At 38.6% G+C, this 26,125-nt stretch overlaps 1 protein-coding gene across 1 annotated transcript in view; it reads left to right on the top strand.

The window, feature by feature from the left end:
- BNC2 (basonuclin 2) overlaps positions 1–26,125 on the top strand; it is a 246,290-nt gene that overhangs the window by 39,163 nt on the left and 181,002 nt on the right. The window lies entirely within an intron of this gene.

Here is a 26,125-nt window from a genome sequence, read left to right as displayed (position 1 = left end):
TCTAGAAATTACTTTGTGCTATATTGTTATGCATATTGTTTTGAACAATTATAGTGATGATCATGAGTAGAAATCAAGATGATACAGTGGAATGAAGAACAGCTCACAGAGTCATTCATTCTTGATGGTCTATGAAACACTTTCTACTAGTTTATGGAGAGCTGACTCGTCTTGTGGTGCTGGCTTTCTTCTTTGCTTTCTGCTGCTGAACTGCATGAAAAATTCCATGTATACAATCACTGTGGGATGTTAAGTAGCTGCAGGTGGGAGGGGAGGTGCTGCACATGACCCTAAATGGGAGAAGTGGTCCACACAGCATTTTGTCTCTTAAGATGTTGTCTGTGCTCTTAAGCAGCATGAGAATCCTTGAAGCAGAGGAGAAAGAAAAGCTGGAATATAAATGCAGAGAGATCTGAGCCAGTTTCTGTTGGGTACTTTAGTTAAGGAAGAACAGAAAGATACAGTAATGGAAAATGAAAAATCACTGGGGTTGAGCTGGCCACACTGAATAGGAAAGTAAAAGGTGAGAGATGAAGAAAGATGACTTAATGGCTTGAAAAAGGGTAATGGAGAAAGTCCTACGTATATGGAAGAGCGCAAGTGGAAAGAAAAAAGACTGATAAGAGAAGTGAGGCTGAGACCATGTTATTTGGTAGCTGCAGGATGTTAGAATACATTCTCAAAATGAATGACTGATGTGCATTCAGATCACTGGAAATTCAGATATGAAGGTACATTGTTAAGTCTTTCTACCTCCATGCAGAAATTTGAAAACTAGGATGGTAATTTCTAATTAGATATGGTTCTAAATTGGAAACTGAGAACAAAGATACAATATTAGTCTGCTTCCTGGAGAAGGTGACTGTTCTTGGCTGTAGTGTTCTGGTCCCTTGTAGTTCAGAGTGTGCTGAGCTAGACAGTGGCTGTAAAAGTAACTAATACAACCTGAGCTTTAAGACACAGGAATAAACCTGTGTCATGTCACAGATTGAAGTGACCATGGGATGTCAAAATACAGGGTCTGGTGATTATACAAAAAACCATAATGGTCTTGTTATGAAGAGAACATAACTTCTGCCTCTGAGTTTGTGGTAGTTGATTAGGTAAGAAAAATAGCAACCTCATATAAAAGTCTGTCGCTCATTTAGGAAAAAAAAACACCCTACCTTTAGTTTTTCCAGTTAATAGTAGATCTAATAGGTCTGTTTTGAAGTCTTGGAAAACATACATTTTTTTTAAGTTCTGTGAGGAAATTTTAAGTACTATAAATACTGCATCTCAAACACAGAATTTTCCCTGTGCTATAGTTTTCTGGAAAGTGAGTACTTGTGCTAGATTAAAGAGGTTAGTTGGGATTGCCAAGTTGTGCTTGATGGTGAGATGCCACATAACGTTTCAAACACTGTGACTCTCCATTCTTTGGATACCTTTTTGGATTTCAATTGCTAGAGTGGCCAAAATGAAAGGACTTTCATGTGAACCATAGGTTCTCTGTACGCTTAAATGAGTTGTGAAATGGATATTTCTGAGAGCTGTGAGATGGAATAAATGCTGGAGAGTCCATGTGTTTGAACGCTCACACTTTGTGCCATATAACCTTCAGTTTATCACAAGGGCAGCTGACTGGTAATGCTGGAATATTGCAACTGTGTACCGGGTCACTGCTGCTTTTTAGTCCATCTGAGGTTAAAAGTTCAATGTAAACTAATGGTTTACATAGGGAAAGCATAAACATTCAGATAGGACCTGGTACTATGTTTTAGCCTTCTTATCAAATTGCATTTCTGCTTTCATTTTGTTGTGATAGCTCTGGAATGCCTTTATGTCTTTCCTCCGTTGCCATCTCTGTGTAGTCTTAGTGTCCACATCTCTGCCACAGAAAATCTTCTAATCTGATTGAAACATGTTATCCTTTTTCAGGTGCCTTCCTAAAGACACACTCGTTTTTCTAGGCCTATGAGCTCCAAAAAAAATACCACTATATAGGAACGCAGAAAAAAGTTGCCTGAAGAAATTTTCCCTTCAGTTTCTTAGTGTAAATGGTCTTTTGCTATTTGTCTTCCAGACTTTTCAGTTCTTTGGACACAATAGGTGTCTTGCACAGTTGATATTTGACAAACAATGGCACTGAGAAAAACGGGTTTCTTGCCTTCAGGATTATTTTTGTTTATTTTGAAGGAGTAATATCTCAACAGAAGTCTGTTCCCGCTTTGTTTTCCAGAGTAAGGATTTCCCAATCTATCTGTGGGATAAATTTTCTCCTTTCTCCTTTCAGGTGGTACTAAAATTTTGTTCAGCCCATCCCTTTTCTCTTGTGTCTTCTGCTCAATAATCCTGCTGGTGAGGGTGGAAGATTGTTATATCTTGCTCATAGATTTGATTCTAAATCTCTTGAATATCCTAAACATCCTGTTACACCAGCTTTTGAGAATGCCTCTGCATAAATATTATCCTGTGAAGGCATCCTCTACGTTTGAAATTATTTAAATTCTTGCCGCCCCAAAAAGTGTATATGTATTTTAGCAGCCAGTGACAAAAAAGATTTGTTTGTAGGAAAAGGTTTTAAACCTGTTAATGACGACATTAAAATTGTGTTTTATTTAAGGGTAGTAGTATACCTCAACGAACAAGCAGTATTAGGTGGGCCCCTCCTGTAAACACTCATAACCTAAACAGATGTTTGGAGTGATCCAGTCAGGAAGCACTCACAGTGGCCTTAGGATGACTGTCTCTCTGGGCATTGGAATGGACATTTAGTGGAAGGACAGAGATGACTTTCCCTAGGTGGCTAGGGTTTTTGTGCTTCAGTGAAGCACAAGAAGAAATTAGTTGTTTTAAAGAACAAGTAGAATGCAGTGAGAGCAACTGCCCAGGTGTGATAAAGGACATGGAAGAAAGTCTGAAGACAAGAGCTGGCTAAATAGACAAGGGAGGAGGAAGGCTTTGGGCTTCAGGGAGCAGAATGAAAGGAATATGATGGGGAACAGAAATGTAGCCAGAAGCAGAGTTGTTCAGAGCCTTGAAGTTTAGGATGAAGAGCCTGGACTTGAATCAGTTTCCTTTACCTTCCACATCAAAGAGGGGAGTGACATGATCCAGGCAATAGGTGAGAAATCCCTTATACTACAAGTTTCATGCTACATTAGTAGGAAACGTACTTACAAAGCTGAAGCATTTATGAGAGAAAAAAAATTATGAACAAAATGATCTCTAGATAAGGAATATTAATTTGACATTCCTGCCGCAGTCTAGTTAATAGCCATCTTTTGGTTGGTGCTGCTTCTATGGCAAAAGCATACCTGCACAGTATTGTTTATCCGGAGTACACAGTGAAGAAAAAGGGCCACATGGCATAGATTTTGTGACGTGAAAAAAACAAGCAACACATTGGCTTTGTGAATATAACTTGTTTCCTGTGTCGTTTTATGCTCAGAATTAGGACAGGTCAACCATGGAAAAATAGAGGTTTTTTGCTCAGTTCAGTTTTGTTTTAGCAGCCAGGAGCTCTTGGTCACTGGTCTTTTTCTTGTTTGAAAGCAGCTTGAACGTTGCAAGGTGTTTCAGTTTGTCTGTGTATTAGTGTGCCTTGTAGTGGACCGATCCAAAGTAGCTTATATGCCAAAAGCAGCCCAGCTGCAGGTTCACAAAACTGTGTGGGCTGCTTTTCTCAAGAGCAAAATAAGGTAACTTATTCTGCCATTGGAAGGCAGAACTCAACTGCTCCACGGTCATTCAAGATGTTTGCACTGCCCCAGTTCATTTGCATCTCAGCTCTCCTATCACTGCATGGCAACATGCAGTGTAGAGAACTCCAATAATAATTTTTAAAGACGACTCAAGATGCTAATTAGGAAAGAACAGATGAGACGCACATGATTTGAATTTGGGGGGAATCTATATCTTTTGTTGTTTCATTCAATAGAGAGGATTTGCACGGGACATTTGGAAGCTTCTCTCAAGCAGAACTAGAGCTGGTAGTGCTGACTGGGTTAGATGGGAGGGCAGTGGGCTAGAACCTTGTTTTCTCTGTGTGTGTGTTAATGTTGTCTCATGAACATTGTGAGTTGGGTTTACAGCTGCCAGCATTGAAAGAGATATGAATGTTTCCCCCATCCAGAAATTATCAGATTTTAAAGTCAAGGTTTTGTCCCACTCTCTCTTTTCCCTTTCGATGTCATTTTTCTTAAAAAAAAACCCAACACAAACAAGCAAGAAAAAAATAATTAAACCTCATAACAACTCATGGTCACATATTTAATGAATTGAAATCTATTTGATTTTGTAAACCTACTCAGATGAGAGAGTGCCCTCTCCCTCTTGTCCAAGCAATGATGAAGAGAGAGGTTGTTCATAATGGACCTGAGGCAGGCCATAAAGAGTCCATAGACACACACACACACTCACTCACACACACACACTTAGAGAGAGTGCTCCAGGCCCTGTGGATTTTCCTTGGAGGCTAACGAGAGTTAGAAATGATATCACGGTGGCCAATGTGACATGTGACTTTATGGGCAGCTAGATAGGGAGATCTAGCAGCTGAAAATGTTTATTCCATTTGTTGTTCCTATACTCCTGATGCAGAACTTTTCAGTGTGCTGTATTATTTCTAATGCTTTATTCCCTTTTGCTCTGAATTTTTCAGAATTCAGGTTCTCTCATAGCAAAGACATCTTATCTCCATCCTGGCTCCTGTACAGTTAAACACCCTTTCTTATTCACCCCACCTTTCCATTGCTGCTGTCACAACTGTTTATTAAGCTCTGCTGTAAATGAGGTCTGTGGAATGATCTGAGGTGAAATCACCTTTTTTGATGTTTTTGGCAACAATTTTCTGAGCTAACTCATTCCTGAGGTTATCTTTTGTGATCTTTTGTGATCTTGAATTACTAGAGCAAATTTAAGCCTGTTTCTGAAGCTGCCCATATTATCAAGAATGTAAATGTAAATTTATGCTCTGAAGCCTATACTTTCAATTGTAGTGACAGTGAGATAACTCAAAGCATAAATGGGATGGGTAAAGCCAGAATCTGATATATAGCTAATTGTTACAGGAAAATTGAATGAAAGCTAAATCAGCACAATTTTTTTCAGTTACTCACATGGAATGCAAAAAAAAAAGAAAAAAAAATGGTGTGCACAGTAAACAGCTTGTTTCCCTACCCACGCCCATATGTGTGGAAGCATTTTCCTCCCTGGCGCTCTGCTATACTTGCTTATGCCAATGAGACTTAATGATATGCTCTTATTGATATGCTGGTACTGATGGACTACCCTGAAGCAGCCCCACCCCTCTGCCCCTCCTTTCTTGCTGTCTGCAAGTTTGGAACTTGAAACTTTATTGCACTATGGAGCATATCAAGGAGAAACAGTTCTCCTAAATGTAAAGGATGGGTGCAAGTTGTGCAACACACACACACATATATATATGCATGTCTTTGTGTGCAGACATTTAGATACATATCTATCTGACTATCTCTCTACCTATCTATATCTTTATAGGGATAGTTTTGGGGGTTTTTTTCTTTTTTTTTTTTTTTGACTCAGTAAACACCACTGTTGTGATGTCTTCACGTAAATATGAAGACAACATTTCACTGCCAGTTTATATGTAGTATCTTGTGATGTTTCAGATGTTTGAGGTCCTTCCTTTTGTGAGTAGGGTTCTTTTCCCTTTTTTTTTCCCCAGGCATACTGGAGCGCAAGTGCAAATTTCCATAAAATTTAAATAAGGTGCTTCCTGTAATAATGAATAATTGTGGCTGCTCTCTGGTCTGCATTGTAATTAACCATGATCAGACTTGTTTGGGGGAGATATTGTTCCTGTTACAATTTGACAGGCTACTGTGATTTTGCCAGATTAAACAACCTGCAGCATTTACTTGCAGTCACAAGGACAAGATGTGCTCCTGCTGCTGCAGCTTCTTCTTAAAAGCAGCATAAGAATGAATTGAAAGCTAGCTGTGAAGGGCCTTCAGTTGTACCAGTGAACACAAACCTATACAATTTTTGTAGCCTAGAAGTGTTCACAACATTGTATAGTGTGATACTTGTGAATTAGACAGTAAAATCACTTTTTTTTGTGGCTAAGAAAAGGCAAAGCGATCCTTATATTTTTTTATTTAGCAGATACTTCTGCAGGGCAAATAGAATCTCTCTGGAAAAAAACAGTGGGAAACCCCAAACAAAACCAAACCCAGAACTACAGAAGAACCATAAGAAATAGCCCTGAATAAAAATACTTTCTCTTTTAGAAACAGCAAGTGACCTTGTGCTCATACGCAGATGCTACATGCAGTAGAGTGATCTCTGTGGACTTGGTAGCATTGTATCTGGCTGCTTGGTCAACCTCTGTTTGTCTGTCTCTCTCCTTTTTTTTGAGTTAAAAACTGTTCAAAACATTACTGTTTAGTTACTGTGGTGTCTTTCATTTAGATTCTGTTTATTGACTAAACCACAAGGATTCCTGCCCAAAGTACCAGGCAGCCTATGCTTGAATGATTTTGATTTTCTAACATCAGCCCTGGGGTTTATTTGAAAAATGTACATACACTGCAGCTTTAACAAGTCAAGTGACTGCATGATTTTGACCACGGAGTAAAGTATATCTGAAGATCATTAAATTAAAAAAAAAGGGGGGTGGGGGGTGGGGGAATAAATGTAGTAGTCATTGTACCAGCACTGTGCATGTGTGACACATGTTTTTTGTCTTTTCATCTTCCACGAGAGCCAGAAAGTTTCCTGCCGTTCTCTTTCCAGCTATTGACAAATGATTGCCAGATGTGAGATCTTTGCAGCACTCTTTCCCCTTTGCAAACCTGCAGTGATGGGATATTTGATTCTCCCTTGCCCATTTCATCTCCTTTCCACATCTGCCAGGGACACACAGGCAATACATCCCTACATGAGAGTTTAAAGTTTATTCAGCTCCTCCACTCCCCCCAATAAAACATTCAGAGAAAACAGAATGAAGTCCATGTGACTCTCCATAAATCTCAAAGCATTTCAGAGAAGGTAGGGGTTTTTTTATTTGTATGCATCTAGGTAAGTTTGGTTTATTTGCTGGTGTGTATTATATATATAAACTTACACACACATATATATGCATGTTTATATGTAAAAGGTAATGTAAGTTTGAGACTGCTCAGGAGTTCCTGTCGTTGTCACGTTATATGAATCTCTTCTCCTCCTGATGCTGAAAACAAAGCATAACATTTTACAGGATTGTCTGCTAAAGTGATTGTAAAGAGCAACTAAAAGCACATCAGTGATGACCTCTGTGCTGTGAAAGTTTTTAAGACACTTTTTAAAAAATAAGTGAAAAAAATAAGCCTGTGGCAGACTGTAGATGATGTGTTACCTCTCGCTTTCCTCCAGTCTTGCTACTGGATTTTTAGGAAAATGCTGAAGAGACTTTCCTTCAAAATAACTTTTAATAATCTAAGTGAGGAACTAATTTTTATCTTAACAGAAATAATTCTGAAGTGGCCACACACATAATCAGACTCATCTACAAAGCTTTTCTGCCAATGCTGTCTAGAGTTTGTATTGATGGGGGATATTTTTCCCTTCCAAGTCTGCCTTTAAGTATGTTTAACAAAAAACCAAACCAAAACAAAACAAAATTAAAAAATGAAAGAACAAAAAAAAAAAAAATCCCAAAGGAGAGAGAGACAGAGAGGCAGACAGACTTTCCAGCTTCTGACCTTCCTATCGGGTGGGCTAACACAGGTGGCCTTTCTGTTTTAATACTATGCTTTTGGCAAACTGAAGAGCCCTTCAGTCCATGACACAGATCAGCATTTTTTTTAATTAAAAAAAAAAAAAGTCAATAGAATGTCTGCCATATGTGCTCAAAATAGTGGATGGAATTTCAGGAACAGAGATGCTTGTTTTTTAATCTTAAAAATGCAAGACACTTGCCATTTTCATATTCCAGGGTTGTAGTTGCACAGTTGTTACTCTTTCCGCCCACACAGTTTAAAAGATGGAGCCATACCCGCCTTTTCAGAATGTCCAACTCACAGCTTCGCTTTTTTTTCCCTATGTAAGGTGTCTAGGTTCATCTGCAGGGAAAAATACCTGAATCTTGTGAGAGGAGCACTATAAGGGAAAATCTTCTGCTTACAGAGCAAAATAAAACCCATAAACAAGCTGAATGTGAGTGAAACTTTTCTAAGATTCAGGGTTTTTTGCATTCTGCTATTCTGATGGTATAGCAAGAAAATGTCGTAGGTAAGAGTTTATTGCCCATGTGGTTACCATTTTAATTTCTCCTTTATTCTCCCCCTCTCTCCCCGTCTTAAAGAAAGGCCAGATTATTTTTGAAAGAAACAGAGAGAACGTAACACCTTGAAGGAAAAGGCAAATGGTTGTCTGTCTTTTTCTTAAAATAATCAGGCTTGAAACACCAGTAGGAGGAGATGAGATCCTTCAAGTTCAGAACGCTTCACTTAATTTGTCCTTACTAATGCACTGGCTGGTTTCTCATGTCTTCCTTCTTCTCTCACCATGGTTACTCGGGGAGGTAGAGAGGTGCTAAGCAATGGAGGTGTCATCCGGCCTGTGCACTGAGGGAACGTCCTTCAGAGGACGACTTGTCACTAGCCGTCAAAGAAGAGAGTGGCTTTGTGGTCTCTGAACATCTGGCAGTGCTGCACAGGAAGCTGAGGGGGTGTCATTAATTGTGATGAAATAATTTAAACCATCAGGAATAAATGAGGCTGTTAAGCTAAGTTCAGATTCCATTTGCTGTGCACATGTGTCTAGCAGCCTGTGCACAGCTAAAAAAAAAAGAAATGAGTTATATTAGCTTGTGAGTAGAAGTGGAACAGATACTGTAAATGAAGTGAGTTACAGTGTGATGACATCATGTAGAACAACATTCAGAGAAAGAGTTTTGTAAAATCAGCATGCAAGAAAGTGGTATGTTACTTTGATAAAGTTTTGCTTAAGATCACACCTGATAATGATGGATAAAGCAAAGGATGGTTTGGTGCAGGATTTGCAAAACTTAATGTGCAGTTTCAAAGCAGTTTATCTTGTAAACAGAGATTTGCCCACAAATGTTAGTGTAGTTTATCTGTTATTTTATACCTACCAGTCTGCTAACTTTGTTACTGGACCAAGGTGGAGATCACAGAATCAGAGAATGATAGGGGTTGGAAGGGACCTCTGGAGATCATCTAGGCCAACCCCCCTGCCAAACCAGGTCCACCTAGAGCAGGTTGCACAGGAACGTGTCCAGGTGGGTTTTGAATGTCTCCAGAGAAGGAGACTCCACCACCTCTCTGGGCAGCCTGTTCCAGTGCTCTGCCATGCTCAAAGCGAAGTTCTTCCTCATGTTTAGGGGGCATTTCCTGTAGTCAAGTTTGAGTCCATTACCTCTTGTCCTGTCACTGGGAACCACTGAAAAAAGACTGACCCCATCCTCCTGGCACCCACCCTTTAAGTATTTATAAGCATTGATAAGATCTTCCCTCAATCTTCTCTTATCCAGACTAAAAAGACCCAAGCCCCTCAGCCTTTTAAGATATTCACAAATAAGTGGTTGGACCCTCTTTACAGAGAGATCCTTTTGAAATTTTGTTAGTTTTATTTTGTCAAAGGGAGACTGGCCATTTATGAACATGAGATTTTCACAGCCATGCATCAGCTGTTTTATAAAATGAAGAAATTACACTGCACAAGATTTCAGGCAAATAGATAATCTTGAAGTGGTTGAAGAAATCTGAGATGCACTGGTAAAATGTCTCAATTTGCTTTTTGCTTGGACACTTCTCAAATAAAAAATTATCACCCTTCACAGACTTGCAGAGAAAATGGTTATGCTAAGTCAAATTCTTTTGAACAGGTGTAAAGTGGAAACTCAGTTGTTTCTAACCTTAACGGGCAGACACAATCTGACTTGTGGAAACCAGTGACATGTGGTGTTCCTCAGAAGTCAGTACTGGGACCAGTGCTGTTTAATATCTTTGTTGGAGACATAGGCAGTGGGATTGAGTGCACCCTCAGCAAGTTTGCTGATGACAGCAATGAGAGAATGGATTGAGAGCAGCCATGAGGAGAAAGACTTGGGAGTGTTGGTGGATGAGAAGCTCAACATGAGCCAGCAATGTGCACTGACAGCCCAGAAAGCCAACCCGATCCTGGGCTGCATCAAAAGAAGCGTGGCCAGCAGGTTGAGGGAGGTGACTCTTCCTCTCTACTCCACTCTGGTAAGACCCCTACCTTGAGTACTGCGTCTGGAGTCCTCAGCACAGAAAGGACATGGACCTTTTGGAATGGGTCCAGAGGAGGGCCACAAAGATGATCAGAGGGCTGGAGCACCTCTCCTGTGAAGACAGACGGAGGGCATTGGGGTTGTTCAGCCTGGAAAAGAGAGGGCTCTCAGGAGACCTTCTAACAGCTTCCAGTACCTAAAGGGGGCCTACAGGAGAGATGGGGAGGGACTCTTTATCAGGGAGTGGAGTGACAGGATGAGGGGCAATGGCTTTATACTGAAAGAGAGGAGATTTAGATTAGATATTAGGAAGAAATTCTTTACTATGAGGGTGGTAAGACATTGGAACAGGTTGCCCAGAGCAGCTGTGGATGCCCTATCCCTGGAAGAGTTCAAAACCAGGCTGGATGGGGCTTTGAGCAACCTGCTATAGTGGGAGGTTGGGGTTGGAACTTGATGATCTGTAAGATCCCTTCTAAGATGAACCAATGATTCTATGACTTTTGCTGACTAGTGACCCAGTAAGGAGACATGATGGGAAGTGATGATCATGGGCATCTCCAAAGTAAAGAAGTTTCAGGAAGTGAGAGACTTAGCCCAGCTGCTTCTTTTGGCACCTGGAATAATACTGCAAGTTTCTAGCTGCAGGTAGGACACGCAGCCAGAGGTCACAGCCTGTGCTTTGGCTATCAACGGGATAGGTACCGCTGTACCCAGAGACCGGGTAGGGTGCTCGCAATGGTGCAGCTCAAAGCCTGCTTTAAATTCTGCCAGTTACCAGCAAAACATTGTTGGGGTTTCTTCCTGTGGCCAGAGGAGAGCATGGGTAAATGTTTGTGTATTTCTTCTGCCTATCTGAGAAAATGTTACGGTCAGCTTCTAAAATTGTGCTAACTTTTGTTCCATTGTCCAATTGCCTGTTTGTGGACTTCCAGTTTTCTTTGCTCAATTCCTATTTGAATTGAGGGCACTTTGGCATCTAAAGACAGACTACTTGAATTCCCAGTGGATGCTTTTAGGTATTAATAGAGGTAGGGCTGGCATCCCTGACTGATTTTTCCACTTCTCTTGAAGGAGTCAGTGCCCCAAAATAGCCATACGAAAAATTATTTTTTTTTTTTTTTTAAATCATTTATTCTTTTGGACTTTAAAACTATTTTCATCACCAAAAATAGATGTGTTTTGTGTAAGTCACTTCTTTTATCTCATCTTATGATGCCCAAACAGGATACAATGGTACAGCAGGTGGTGCAAAATTATATTTGGTCATAGGACAGTGTAAGGATCACCAGTCTTTGTGGTATATAAACCTTTCAAAGCTTTTCCTTCTCATAGCATACCCTGTAGGTGAAGTAACTGTTTATTTTAGTATGGAAATGTATTAATATTAATACAATTAATATTTAATTAATATAAATATTAAGGAAAAACTTGCAACAGCAGCCATATATATATAGATATATATATAATATATATATGTGATTTTCACCAAAAGCATTTTTAAATTTGTAACTGTAAGTTTTGTAGCAGTGCTTCCTTCTGCCTGAAACCAAGAAATCGATGCTGTGGTTATTGGCAAACTCCGGTTTGTATCTGAGCATTCTCCAGATCACTGGGAGACTGTTAAGAGAGCAGGTGGGAGCAGGAGTCAGAAAGGGAACGCCTGAGCCCTGTAAGGAGACTGGCTGAACACAGCCCGAGTCCTGGAGGTGCTGAGCACTTTTTATCCTGGTTGAGATTTCAGGTAAGATGGAAAATTGGTGCATGTCATTTTATGGGGTCTTAATACACGTGTATGTGCTGAACTGCAGCCCAGTGAATTTGAAAAGTTTGGGTTTGGACAGTCAAAATATTATCAGTATTTCTAAATCAAAAGTGTATTAAATATTAGCTCTCTGGAGTGCTTTAGTGGCTGCAGCATAGGTCATACCTCACCTTGAATATATTTAAAGTATTTTTGCAGTATGTATATGGCATGTAGTTTGGCTGCTATGTATTTGCAGAAGACAAAATGAAGACTTTTGTTTTTACTTGTTTCTGCTGTATCTGAGATACCGGAGCTCCCTCCCCATCTTTTCAAAGGAGATTTTTTTGGTTTTAAGGCTTTTCCAACACCCCCAATTTATGCTCTGGCCTTCCAGACTGTCACTTTTCTTCTGCCTAATCCCTATCATGCATCAACTACATTTGTTTATATCCTGCTGGAAGCCGTGAAGGAACAATTCTTCAGTAATGTCACTAGAAAATGAATAAATAAAAGCTTTGTGTCCCCTAGACTAGTTTCTTTGGGCTGGTATACACTGAGGGATATTTCTGAGGAACACTCCTCTGTGTGTTTGTTTTAGATTAGTTAAATAATTGGGTTAAACTATGACAGAGTGGAGGAGGAGTGGGAAAGAACGAAATTAAGAACTAGAGAGTGAATAGATAGTGCTTGCAGACATTGTTAAAACTTTGCAGCCTAAGTGTAAAAGTAAACCCTGAGAATGGGAGGCGAGGGTGGTTGTACTAGATGAATATAAATGTTAGTCTTCTAGATCCAGTGAAATGCAAACTGTTCAAGTTGTTTTAGTATTTATAAAATATGATTTTAAGGACCCTGTTTTCTCTTGCAGGAATAAACAAGCCATCCCTTCTGAAACCATGTATTAGGCTGAAAATGTTCATAGATATAAATTGAGGCCATTTTGTGCATTGAAGATAAATGCACATTTAAGTAAATTTGCTTTGTTTTGCAAAGCTGTTCTTGAGGTTCATGATGTAATAGCAGAAATATTGTGATTATGGAACAAGATTTCTTGCTATATTTTTGTCTTCTATTAGGGTCTTTTTGTTTGTCAATTCTGATAACAGAACTGAAGGAAGCTGCTCAGACTTCTGTGTAAAAGAGCTACACACTGAACTCCCAGTTATAGTTTACTTATTTTTTTTTTCTCAAATAGGAATTGTGTTCTTTTAACCCATTGTCCCCTGCCTCATTAAATGCAAATACCCTCCAGACATTGCTTTTTCAAGGCACAGCAAAGTTCATTATAAATGCAGCTCAGTATTTGTGGGCAGTGCTGTGTTGTGCTGTTTTGGTACGAAAATATTTCATTTGCATGTTTATTAGATATTCCTTATATAAACCAAAGAGGTGTTCTTTGATATTCAGGCAAACCATGTTTTTAGCAACTTGTCGTAAAATCAATGGTTAAGTTTTGCCAGAAACCTCCCTCGAATGCTGTGTTAGTTAGTGATAGTGTTGTTTTATTACTGGAAAACCAATAAAGTAGAAATTGAAATACATGCATTTGAGCAATTGACAGGTCCACAGAACTGTCCTACATATGGCACCAACATTTACACTAACTGCATTACAGGCTTGGAGCACTGGGAGGATTGGGGCCTAAATTTGGACTGGAGAGCTAATAGAATAACATGTGTTCTGGGTGTCCAAATACACGAGGCACCTGCTGCTTCGGCTGATTTCAGTGACATTTTGGAAAGCAGTTATAAAAAGCAGGGCTTCATTCCCATTAAATAAATAAAATAGAAGGTTTTTCTGAATGCCGTTTCAATGGCAGCAAGCAGAGAAAAAGCAGCATAACTTTTTTCCAGATCATTGCATGCACTGTTTGTGTGCCTGGTTACATCCTCCCGATGTTTTACTGCCAAGTCTATGTATTTCGTTTTGGGGAACTGGTTTGAAACAGGCTTCCTTCTGTGGCATCACCAGGTAGCACAAAACCCATGTGATTCATGTACAAATATTATTTTTACGAATTGAGCAATTAGTGTCTGATGTGGTGGGCATTCCTAGACTTATCCTTGAGTTGTTCTAGATTTATTCCAATTTAGAATGAACTGATGAAGTCAAACTCCATATATGACAAGGTGAAGTGGTACTTGTAGATTTATTTTGTGCTAAGAAATGAAAAATGGCTGGACTAATGCAAATTAAAAAAAAAAAGTTCCTGGAAAATTTAAGCATTTCCATTTGAAGAGGCTGTTGTGTCTGTTTCTAGATTTTCTTATATGAAGCAACTTTTTAGTAGTGACCTATCTCTTATTACCATCCTTACTATTTGTTAAGAGTATGTCTCATTCCTGTGGTTTATAAATCAGTAGTTGCTGAAGTTTTCTGAATGAATGATCCTTGAATTATTTGTTTGGTGTTTTTTTAATGAGAAAAAAATGAATAATAATACCAGGTAACAATAAGGGTACAAATTCATTGTAGTATTACTATCTGGATTTTTGTTGAAAGGCTTTAAGCATGGCAATGACACTAACCACCGATTTCTCACAGTCACAGTTGAGCCATGAAGACAAATCTGAGATAGATTTCGTCTGTTTGCTAGAAGTCAGTCAGGCCAACTGTTATTCCTTTACCAAAATAGGAATATACCAATTGGAGCTGAGGTTCATGGTGGAAAACTGGAACTGTATGGACAGGAAAGAAGTGGAGTTGGCAAAGCATTTTGCATACACTGAGGCTGCTTATTTTTTGCTAGATCTGTGATAAGAATTATGCAAATAATTGAATAGATATCACTGCTAGATCTGGGAGAAAATAACTTTGGCTATAATAATTTTCTTTAAAAAGGAGTGGCAAAAGAATGGAAAAAAATAATTATTGCTTCTCTTTTCTATCCTTTGCCCACATCGACTTTCTTTGCCTTGATTCTCTTTTCCCCTTGGTTTTCAGTTTTATGTATGTTTTCAAAGTTAAATAGACATAAGATCCTTACTTTGTATGGTGCTTGAGTTCTGTTACTTAGGTATTCTTTCCTACATGTGTAGGTGTGCTTTGTTGCCTAGGAGTGAGGTTTGAGGGAGCAGGTGAATGGGGATGGATGTATACCAAAAATGAATGTCAAAGCAGATGGCTGCCATTCTACCGCACTGTGGCAACAACCACACTCTATCTCTCCATCCTTCTGGGACTCGTAGGTTGCTATCAGGAAAGGGCAAAGACTCATTTAAGTGGAATTTGTCTGAGGACAAGGTTTGTTCTTCATAGAAACATAGAGTATCTCAAGTTGGAAGGGACACGTAAGAATCATCAAGTCAAACTCTCTTTTGCAAGTAGTGAAAGCAACCAGTGCTGGAGACTGGAAACTATCCCAGGATGTGCTACAGGGGCATGCTTTTGGGATCATATCGTAGCTGCCTGCAAAGGGTTCTGCATGTCATTATGCATTTCAGAGGTAGGTGATAGCTGCTAAATTTTGCAAATGTCTGACTTTGAAGATGGAGTTATGTAAACACTCTTCATGTATTACAATGGGGGTGAAGCAGCATGATTTTTTTGGTGGTTTATTTTTTTTACTTATTTTATTGATTTCATAGTGGAATACTTTTTATTTATGTATTTATTTTCATAAATTATCAGGTAAGAGACATTGGATAAGCAAATGAAACAAGATCAAAGATTATGGGAGAGGGCCTTAGCGTGAAGCTAAATTCTTTAATGCTGTGTTCACTTGTATAGCTGTAGAAACCACCCTGCTCTTTTATACACTGTACAAGCAGTAATGAGGAGGAGCTCAGAATCTCCAAAACTGGAAACAAATGACAGGGCTAGATGCTGTCACCAGCTTGGGTAACTGGGGGCACTAGTGTAGAAATAAGACGTAACTACCTTTTAAAAACTTATTTTTCTTTATTGTTATGACTGTGTTCATTATTTATATTGCAGTGGTGCATAGAAACTCAAGCTATGGGCCAGGAGTCTGGTCACTGCACAAACATAGAACACATTTTCACAGTGAAGCAATCGCAGAGTGGGATGTTGCAAGCACTGTAAATCTTGATGCCAACCGTTTGTGATGATATATCAGGAACTGTATGCTCACTGATCCAGAAATAAGAAGAGGACTTCAAAAGAAGGGGTGGAGGAAAAAAGAATCATATTAGCTAAAATTTCATGTGCTTAATTCAATTTTCATTTTGTTTTGCATATTAGTTTGAAATTTCTGGTGGCATGTAGGAGAAGGCCAACCAGGCAGATGTTGAGGAAGGAGACACTGAAGAGGAGGTAACACAGTCAGTTGTATGAGACTGATTTAAATTACCCTTTTTGGAGGTTTCCTAGGTGGTCAATAGCAGTATGAGGGGGCTGTGTTAGTTTTTTTCACACTGAAATCTATAAAGCATGTATGAGAGCTATAAGAGCTATTTTTTATCAGGTAACTGAGTCTACCAGTGAAGTCAAATACTGGTAACAAGGTATAACAAAATGGCATCAGAGCCTCATGGTGAACTTTGTAGGCAAAACCAGAGAAGCTTCTGCAGGCAAAATGGAATCTGAGGTGCACTTACGGGCCATAAGACACTTCCTACCTTTAAGTGTACTTTGGGAAGTTGAGGTGGAAGTTTATGTTTACTTTGAAAATAGTTGACTTTCGGTGTTGGAAAAGTGAACTCTATGGCTTAATGTTTACTTTGTATGTTGTTCTCTGCCATCTTTTATCTAATACTATGGACTCACTCTATTCAATCAACCCAGTCAATATGTGAAGTATCATTTACCTCATAATTACATTATGACCTAAAAATGTGAAATGTGGTTTATGAATAGTTGATAGTTTACAAGGCTTTTAAAATCTTAACATGTTGATACCATGGCTAATTCTAATCCCCTCAACACATCCTGAGATATTTTCCTTTCTATGAAGATTGTGGGAGAGGTTGGAGAGAAATTACAATACCATAAACCACTGGGTCAAGTTATTCAGATCCAGGTTTGATCCATTGTCATCTATTTTTCATTCATATGCTTGTGAAATACCAACTCATTTTGGCAGAGGCCTGCTCTGAGTTACAATCAATTTAAAATCTGAGAATCTATCAAAACCATATTTCTAGCTGTAGCAAAATGTATATTTACATTACAGTCTGTCCAACATGAGTAATGTCAACAATATTACAGTGTACATTTTATTCCAACTAGCAACAGTAGCTCTATCCAAGTTCTAATCAGAGGTACAGTGTAAACACAAAACTAAGTTTTATGTCCTGCAGTGGTAAGCCAGTCATGTTCTGCTTTTAAAAAAAAAAAAAAGTATATATACGTATATGTGTGTGTATGTGTATCTGTGTATATAACTATTACGATAGCTTTTGCAGATGCACTTATTTTTGTCAGATTCTTTTGCATTTCAGTTACAAACAGAAAGTGCAGGTTTCTAATTTTGAAAATAAATGTGATAGATCAAAGACTGTAATCAGACTGGAAAACTTGAATCCTCTTTTTACAGGCCTCCATAGTCCATTCCAGAGCAGGGCATAGACTTGGTTCCAGACAGTGTGCAGAAAGCTAGCTGTAATGATTGCAGCATAACCCACCTTTCCATCAGCAACAATAGCAAAATTTAATGGGATATGATAATTTTGCTCGTTGGTTTCTTTGAGTAAAAACTCATAATTTTGGCTAAAATTACCTGGGATGGCAAGTCCATTATATGTTCTTTTTCTAATAGCTGCTAGAAACTTCTTCGCTCCCTATTGTCCCTAGTGCTTGCTTCCTAAAAGTTATGTTCCTTAAAGGAGCAATAATGCACTTTTCACCTCTTAAACTGAAAATCATTACCATGTTAGACAAATGTAAGCAAAGCCATGTAGCCCAGGTAAAATAGTTTTCTGATTGTTGTTTGAAATAGATAGTTCTACTTTTTCTTTTGTTTAATGTGTTTTTTTCTTTCTGGTTGTGACAATTTTGCAAAGCTCAAGCTCTCATTTTGTCATGATGAAGTCTTTTACATGTTGTTTCTCTATATACTCTGAAGACTGGGCACATGATCTAACTGAATTATAGTCTATGTGAGCCTCTGCAACTGGGTTTGCACCTAGGTACAAAGTGAGACTGTACTTCTCAGTCTAAAGTGCCTTTAAATTTTATAATTTAATAATACGTAACATCTGTAGAAATTTAACCAGTTGATTATAAAAATCCATTATGTCTGATGTAGTGAATATTGGTACTTACGATGCACAATTTTGAGGAGCTTTTAATTTTGAAATAGCCCCAGTATCAGTACAGACTCCCCTGGTATCAATACATCTCTGGGGCCCTCAGAGCGGGAAGGAGATGGACCTGTTGGAGCGGGTCCAGAGGAGGGCCACAGAGATGATCAGAGTGCTGGAGCACCTCTCCTTTGAGGACAGATTGAGAGAGCTGGAGGTGTTCAGCCCGGAGAACAGAAGGCTCTGGGAAGACCCTACTGTGGCCTTTCAATACTTAAAGGGGACTTACAAGAAAGAAGGGCAGGGACTTTTTACCAGTGCCTGTTGCAATAGGACAAGGCACTTTTTAAAGTAAAAGAGGGTAGATCCAGGGTAGATATAAGGAAAAAATTTCTTACGCTGAGGCTGGTGAAACACTGGCACGTGTTGCCCGGGGAGGTTGTAGATGCCTTGAAGTTGGAAACTTTCAAGGTCGGGTTGGACGGGCAACCTCATCTAGCTAAAGATGTCCTTGCTCATTGCAGCAGGGCTTGGACTAGATGTTCTTTAAAAATCCTTTCTAATCTATGATTTTATTCTATAATTCTGAAAAAAAAAAAAAAGCAGGGCTGGGGAGTCATTGCTGAAAAAAGTTTTGTGAAGTCTGCTCTGGTTATATGACTGGTTTTGTTCAGCAGAAGGGTGGCCCAATGATACTAGAAAGAGATGTACATTCATTATCTATTTTACTAATATATCTTTGTACACAGTTTAGCATGCACAAACTCACAATCTGTTAATAATGTCATGTGTATAATTATTTTCTTACATTTTGAGATATGTTAAATAATACTCTTTCCTTCTTAATGTATTTATACTCACAGATAATAGGATATATGTCCCTGTGATGTGGCATAGACACACACACACATTCAGAGAAGGAGGGGTGGGGGTGAGAGGAGAGAAAGAGAAGGAATTTCAGCAACCAACGTGAGAAAGATCAAGGGGATACCAAAATTACTGGAAGGAAAGAAAGCAGAGAATTGAAGAGGAGAAGAAAATTAGGGTAACGTAGATATAAGAGCCCAAGAGCAAAGGTGCATCTCATGATGCGAGTGCCCAAGAAGTCTATAGTGAGAGAATATGTTTCTTAAAATGAAGTAAAATAAAATCCAATAAAAGAAAAATTAATATGTAAAATAAACGTGAACATCCTAATTCTGAAAAGTGGAATGATATATCCCTGAAGTAGATAATAACATGAAGTGAAATCCATAGTAGTTAAGAGGTTACCCAGTGATACAATTAATCTATAGTAATTAAGTCTTCCACATACTAAAAATACACACATATAGTTGCATTTTTCTGAAGTGTTACTCAGTCAGAAGACCAAGATCCTTAGTATAGACAAATATTCGTAATATGAATGTGCAGACCCTTGAGATCTGTACAGTTAGCTAGGTGTATAAAGTTAAAGGTATTTTTAGAACTTCATGGTATTGAGGCCTGAATATGTAAAAACAAGGTGCAACAGGAAAAATGCCATAGCAGATGTGCCAAAAATAAAATGTCAGAATATGCTGTTTGAAAATTGTATATTGCATATAAGAATAGGAAGCTCTGAAATCATGATGGATCTCATAAAAGAACACTAGTGCTATTAAAGAGTTGTGAACTATAATTTACTGTGCTATTATAACATGATTAATTTAAACATATAGCTCCTTCCTCTTACAGAGCAATTATCTTAAAATAGTTTTACAGTTACATAGAGGGGTGCCCACCATACATTCATGCCAGTAATGTATAAAAGTATAAATTTGAAGGAAAGTGTTAAGAGCGAAAATATTTTCTTAGGCTATTGGAAAGGTGGAAAAAGAACTAAAGCAGATTGGGGGGCAGTGGAGTTAAGCATAACTCACAATTAATTGACTTGAGCAGAATGACCTCCTAATCCTATCCTTCCTTATGGAACCTGTATCACTTTACTGGAACATATTAAACTTTGCATTTTCTTATAGTTAGGTTTCAGATATAAAATGTGACAATAAGAATGGATCCAGACATTTTCTGGAAGCATATTTACAGTTATCTGTAATTTTCTGTTTTGGGTTACCATCTAACAGAGATCACTAGTGCTAGTTATAGAAAAACTATATGCTGTGGAAGAACATGCATGAGAAAAGGTAACAGATTAAAACCTACCTGGTTTTACAGCATATGAGTTACATATAGTTGGATATGTCTCCATTTGCTTGTGCATACGTTTGCTGAAAATTGTACCAGTTTAGTCTGCTATTGTATGAAATGTGAGCTGAATTTGCAGCATTCCTGGTGTGTGGCATGTTTTGAAAAGCCGATGTAAAGCCTCTTTGAAGTTACAGACATTTTACAAAGGGCTGTCATAGTTTTATTGCACATTTCGTGATGCATGTTACTTTACCACCTGACATTCTCCTTAAGTTGAATTTTCATTGTGGAACATTGGTATTGGGTGCCTTGAAATGTGAAAGAAGAATTGGTGATTTCAATCTGTAAATTGTCTTGATTCCTTAGGAAGACCATGAAGGGTTTGGACAAACCATGGAAAAACATTTTTCCTTTTTGATGAGTGGTTTACTTTCTGAAAAACAAAAGCTATGCATTGATAGTTAAGGAGACCAGGACATAAAAGTCCTTTACTGGATTTTATGTGGCAACCAGTGAGTTCCATCTACTTCAATGAAAAACACCATTTGGGCTATTTCGGTATATTGTTTGTGACGTATCATACTTATGACTTCCATGGGACTTCATGATAGCGACAGAAAAAGAATGTGAGAATTCTTGTTTTGGATTATTTTTGTTTGTTTATTTGGAGGACAGCCATATGGCAAATGCAGTTGTTTCCCAGTAGACAGCTCCAACTGTGTACAGATTCACAAAGCTTGAGGAAAGAATTGGATCCGTTGTTGAAAGGGTCATAGTGTGTAGCCAGTTAGCCAGAATTTTGAAGAGTAAGCGAATCATTAGGAGTTTGACATTCAGGGCTCTAATTGTGGTTTTGAGTATTAAGCTAAAGGATCAAAAAGTGATATTCTCTTTGGACCATCTGGAGTTATTCAGGCCAGCAGTAAATGTTCAGCAGATTTAGGACTGTTGTTAAGTTTCTAACATTGTTTTCTGTGGAGAGGGGTTTTTTTTCACTCTGTTTATTCAGGGGTGGTCTTAAGGTCAGTAATAGTAGGTGCTTCAAGAAAATATCGGTGTTTTGGGAGAGTGACATCATTTCTGTTGTGTGTGGGCAAGCAAGTGTGATAGTCCTTTGCTTTCCTCAGCGGGAGAAATCAGCAAGTACGGTATGGGCAGAAGGTCAGTTGTTCCCAGTCAGAAAGTGCTGACCCTTTGCAAGCTCATCAACATGACTTTCATTTGTAATGACTGTGCTTAAATAAGTCTTTGTTCATTAAAATATGCAAGCAAAGCTGCTCCTTCTTTCCGTGAATAGCGAGATGCTGATTTAATGAGGACCAGCAAAAGGATGTATGTGGAAGCTTGCCACCATTCAAAATGGTGGGAAAGTGCCAAGGTGAGCAATGCATAGAGCAGATGCAGTGATCTCACTTCTCCAAGACCAGTATAAATTGGAAGCATTCACTCCAGAGTTTGCCTAACCTGTGATTCTCTTTCCATCCCCCTTATCTTGTGCTCCTTCCCAATCAGATCTCATCCCCCAGCACTGAATCCTGCATAAAGGCTTTGATCTTGTGGCCCAGCCTGTCTGAAAAGCAGTGTGCACACAGACACATTTTAATCATTCATATGATGATTGGTGGCTCCCTGTTGTTAAACCACAATTATTGATCCACTGCTGTTGAAGTACATGGCTGAGGGAAAGTGGCCTGTCGGTTGCTGACTGAATAGGAAGGAAGCATAGAGCTCCTCTAACCCACCTCTTCTCGTCAGGGTGGTTCGAAACCTCCATGGTGGCGAATCACTTGTGCTGCATTACAAGGTGTCTGATTTGACCAAAATGGCCAGGTTGACATGAATGAGTGCGTTTACAATACTCGGGATGGATGATAACTGTCCATTACCCTCATACCCGAGCTGGCTAACAGGTTAACTGCTGGAAGGTAGTTTAGCTGGAAGAACAGGCCTGGTGTAAAATTCCTTCCAAGGCAAATACAGCTCTGCAATGTATGTTACAGTTTTACTGAGGAGATGTTTCTACACAAATTGTACTCTCAGACAAAAACCAATGCATGCTGCGTAAACCTTGGTTGGTTCAAGACTGTTCAAATAATTGCATTCAGAATGTGTTCAGCTAGCTGTGTTGGTGGTGCTGGTTTTGCTTTTGGATCAGATTTACAGTTCTGCTAGACCATGTGGCACAACAATTGAGATAAAGAACTCGGGGAATACATACTGGCAGTGACTGCAGCTGACAGTGACTCACAAAGTAGGAGACAGGGTCATTATGGTATCCAGGACCAGGTATTTATATATAAAATAGGTCATGTCCCCAAAGTTTGTGTTTTAGCTCAGAAAGACAATGAACAAGAGAAATCTAAGATGGAAAATTTGTTTAAAATGGAAGCTGAGGGTCTGAAACAAAACTGCAATTCTAATAACATTTTATTAGCGCCTGGGAGCCCATGTCTTTGCTACAACCCACTGAATGTTTTATTTTTGTTATAATTACAGTATCTTGCCTGCACTTTGTCCCTCTGATCCTTTGTTAAAGCCCAGATCACTATGTGCAGACTGTGCTTGTAGGTGTGATTTATTGAGTGACAAGTAGCTGTAGGGTAGAACACACGCCTCTGTACCTGAGTAAAGTATTAGACATCACAGAGCTGGGGGGGGCGAGAGAGAGAAGAAAAGCACAGAGCAGTAACACAGCAGCTCCTGGATACAGATCAGACAAGAGGTTCTGCCACAAATCACCTAGAAACATGTCAGACGCTGCATGTTTGTTGTTTTACACTGAGGGCACAGCCGTAGTCCAAAAGTATTGATTCTTTTCTTTGTACAGAGACAGAAACTGTCAGCTCTAGCAGGCTGACCTTGGTATGGCTCAGACAACTATTCCCCACCCTGCCTACCATATGAACCCCACAGGAAAAGTCCAGGCAAGATATGCCAATGTCCGTTTCACATAAACAGAGAGAAACCCAAGCCTGCCGAAACAGCTCCTGTCTCTCCCTCCAGAGGTCCACGGTAGCAGTTCTGCACCACATTCCCTATGACAGAGAATTCGATTTTTTTCCAGTGCCTCAACATTCAAGAGGCATTAATTCTACTTAATCGTTCAAGAATTCAAGAACTGTCTACAGAAACATGTAAGGAAAAAAAAAAAAAAAAAGCCACTGCTACTTCTCACAAAGAAAAAGCACTGGCATTTTTTTTATGGGCCTGGTGGGGGGAGCGGGAAACGAGCCCACTTTGCACTAATCACAGGCAGGAACGTTTTAATAGAATTGTAATTATTTGTGTTGGTATAGTAAAATGACCCAGGCATATTGTACGTGTAAAAACATGAGCACATTTCTGGGAAATATTTGAGTTGACTTTAAGCATTCTTTTGCATTTTATTACAATGTATTTCAGTGCAGCAGACTTATGTGATGTGTTTTCAAGGGTTCACTGTTTTCCTGATATTATTTCCCTCCTTTTAAATACCTTTCTGTTCCTTTCCCAAACCCTAACATCCTCATTCATTCAGTGATAAACACAACTCAATTCTAAGGAACGCTTTTCCTGTGGAAGAGGTTGACTTGAGTCACAAATTTGACTCCAACAAGTATACCTGGTTTGGTGTCTGTGAAGGCACAGAAGCTCTGTAAAGCCTTAATCTATCTATAGTTATCTCCTTCGTCCAAGTTCTAATACTGCTCTGTGTTCGGACATCACACATCACCAGGTGCCATATGCTTTGGTCAGTGAATGATTGTGCTTTTGCTGTGGGAGTTTATAGAGCGTAAAACCCACTCTGGATATCTTAGTTAATCCTACTATTCCTATTTAAAAACCCATCTTAAACACAATACTATTGGTCTTCTGACTACGTAATAACTTGAGCAGTATGTGTGACAGTAAGCACTCATGCTTCACTTAAAATAGGAAGTTAATGTAATCAATAGATGAAGAAATTCCAAAAGGATAAATGAAGAAAGGAGTGGACAGAGGTTATAATGACAGGCTAGTATAGAATTGCTTTGTTTTAAAAGATTTACTTGTTTTTATTAATACTACTATTTAGTTACTATTTTAACTTGAAAGCACATTTCATGCTGTATGCAGCTTTCCAAGGAAAAGTGTCAATTCTAACAAAGATTCATTCTGCTTTGTAGTATATACTATAAATTATCTAAATTTATCCACTTTTCTGCTGAAAGGCTGTGACTTAACCATGGTATGTGACATGGAAGTACTGCATCACGAATCAGAGAAGTTTTGTCTTGTTGGAAGAGGATGATGGAGGCTGGCAATAGAAGTCCCTCCACTTAAGAATCACAACATTCTACAATTTTTTAAAGTTGTGTTAAATAAAATAACTTTTGAACCTCAACATATTTTGAGAAATCATATAATGTTGAACACTTTACTTAAAAAACAGGTTTTGGGAAATTCTTTCTATCTACCATTTTGCAAAGATATTGCCATAGTAATATGGCTCTTCATTCTAAAAATGTGTTACTTGCTACACTGTAGAAAACACACAAAAGAACTTGCTGCAGAGAGACAGGGTTTCACCATCATTGGAAATATTTTATTGGCCGATCAAACCCTAATGGTGGCAGTAATGAAAAGATATTGGCAGAAAATAGTTTCCTTCTTTTGTTATTACTCAATTTGTGCTTTTGATCATGTTTTGTATGAGTGCCACTTCTTCCCATTTATAATTACGTTCCCTTTTTTTACTCAATAGCTCCAAAAAAGGGCATTGCAAACAATTTGAAATTGACTGAAAAATGTCTAAATTGCCCAGACTTTTAAGAGACGGATACAACTGAAACTTTTTTAATTAGCTGTCTTGCAGATTGACTGTCATTTCAATATTTTACATGACATTCTGAAAACCATCACGGAATCACAGAATTGTCAGAGTTGGAAGGGTCCTCTAGAGATCATCTAGTCCAACTCCCCTGCTAAAGTAGGATTGCCTAGAGCACATTATTCAGGACTGCATCCACTCTTAAAGGAAAATTTCAAGAGTTCTTTTACACTAAATCACTTCCTATGACCAGGAGGATGGTTAATACTGAGGCAGAACCTATGCTCTCCCCTTTAAGCTGTTTGCAATTGCTATAAAGAGCATAACTAAATTGGACACTATATTTTCTATTCCTTATGCACTCTCTAGTACCATTGTTTTAAATATCTTTTTTTGCTATACTGAAAATTAACATTTAAAAAATATCTGTTTTCATTGAAATTAAAAATATAGATAAAATTATTTGTAATTTTGTGAGGATATGGAATAATTTCAAATTACATTTTTTGACCTGTTTGTCAGGTTGAAAAGTATTTAAAAGCTTACTGTTTTTTACTATTCCATTGCAAGGTGTTCAGTGCGCAATCACAAGGTGGGCAAGGTAGGCAATGCAATATGAGCAGTGTATATACGTCAAGTAATGCAACACACAAATAAAAGGAGTAGGTGCAGTACTTAATTTGTCTGGAACAGCAGTGAAGCAAATATAAAAATTATAATGCATTGGATGTTACTATGTCCTCCGAAGTCCATGTTATACTTAAGAACAAGATATTCTGTTCTCTTTGTGTATGTCATAGTCACATGGTGTACTTACGGAATTACATTGTTTTTCAAAGTGTCAGCTGAGTTATGTCTTGCCTTGTTAGTATCATGTTTGATTTCTTGGACAGGGTCTATAAATCACCATCTAATATGCAGGTCTTTTGAAAATGCACCCAAGGTTTATTGCCAGTAACAGACCAGTGGCCTTATGTGGACATTCCATGAATAAA

This window comes from Calidris pugnax, unplaced genomic scaffold (genome assembly GCF_001431845.1).
Source record: "Calidris pugnax isolate Ruff unplaced genomic scaffold, ASM143184v1 scaffold208, whole genome shotgun sequence".
Classification (NCBI taxonomy): domain Eukaryota; kingdom Metazoa; phylum Chordata; class Aves; order Charadriiformes; family Scolopacidae; genus Calidris; species Calidris pugnax.
This window is presented reverse-complemented; position numbering and strand designations above follow the sequence as displayed.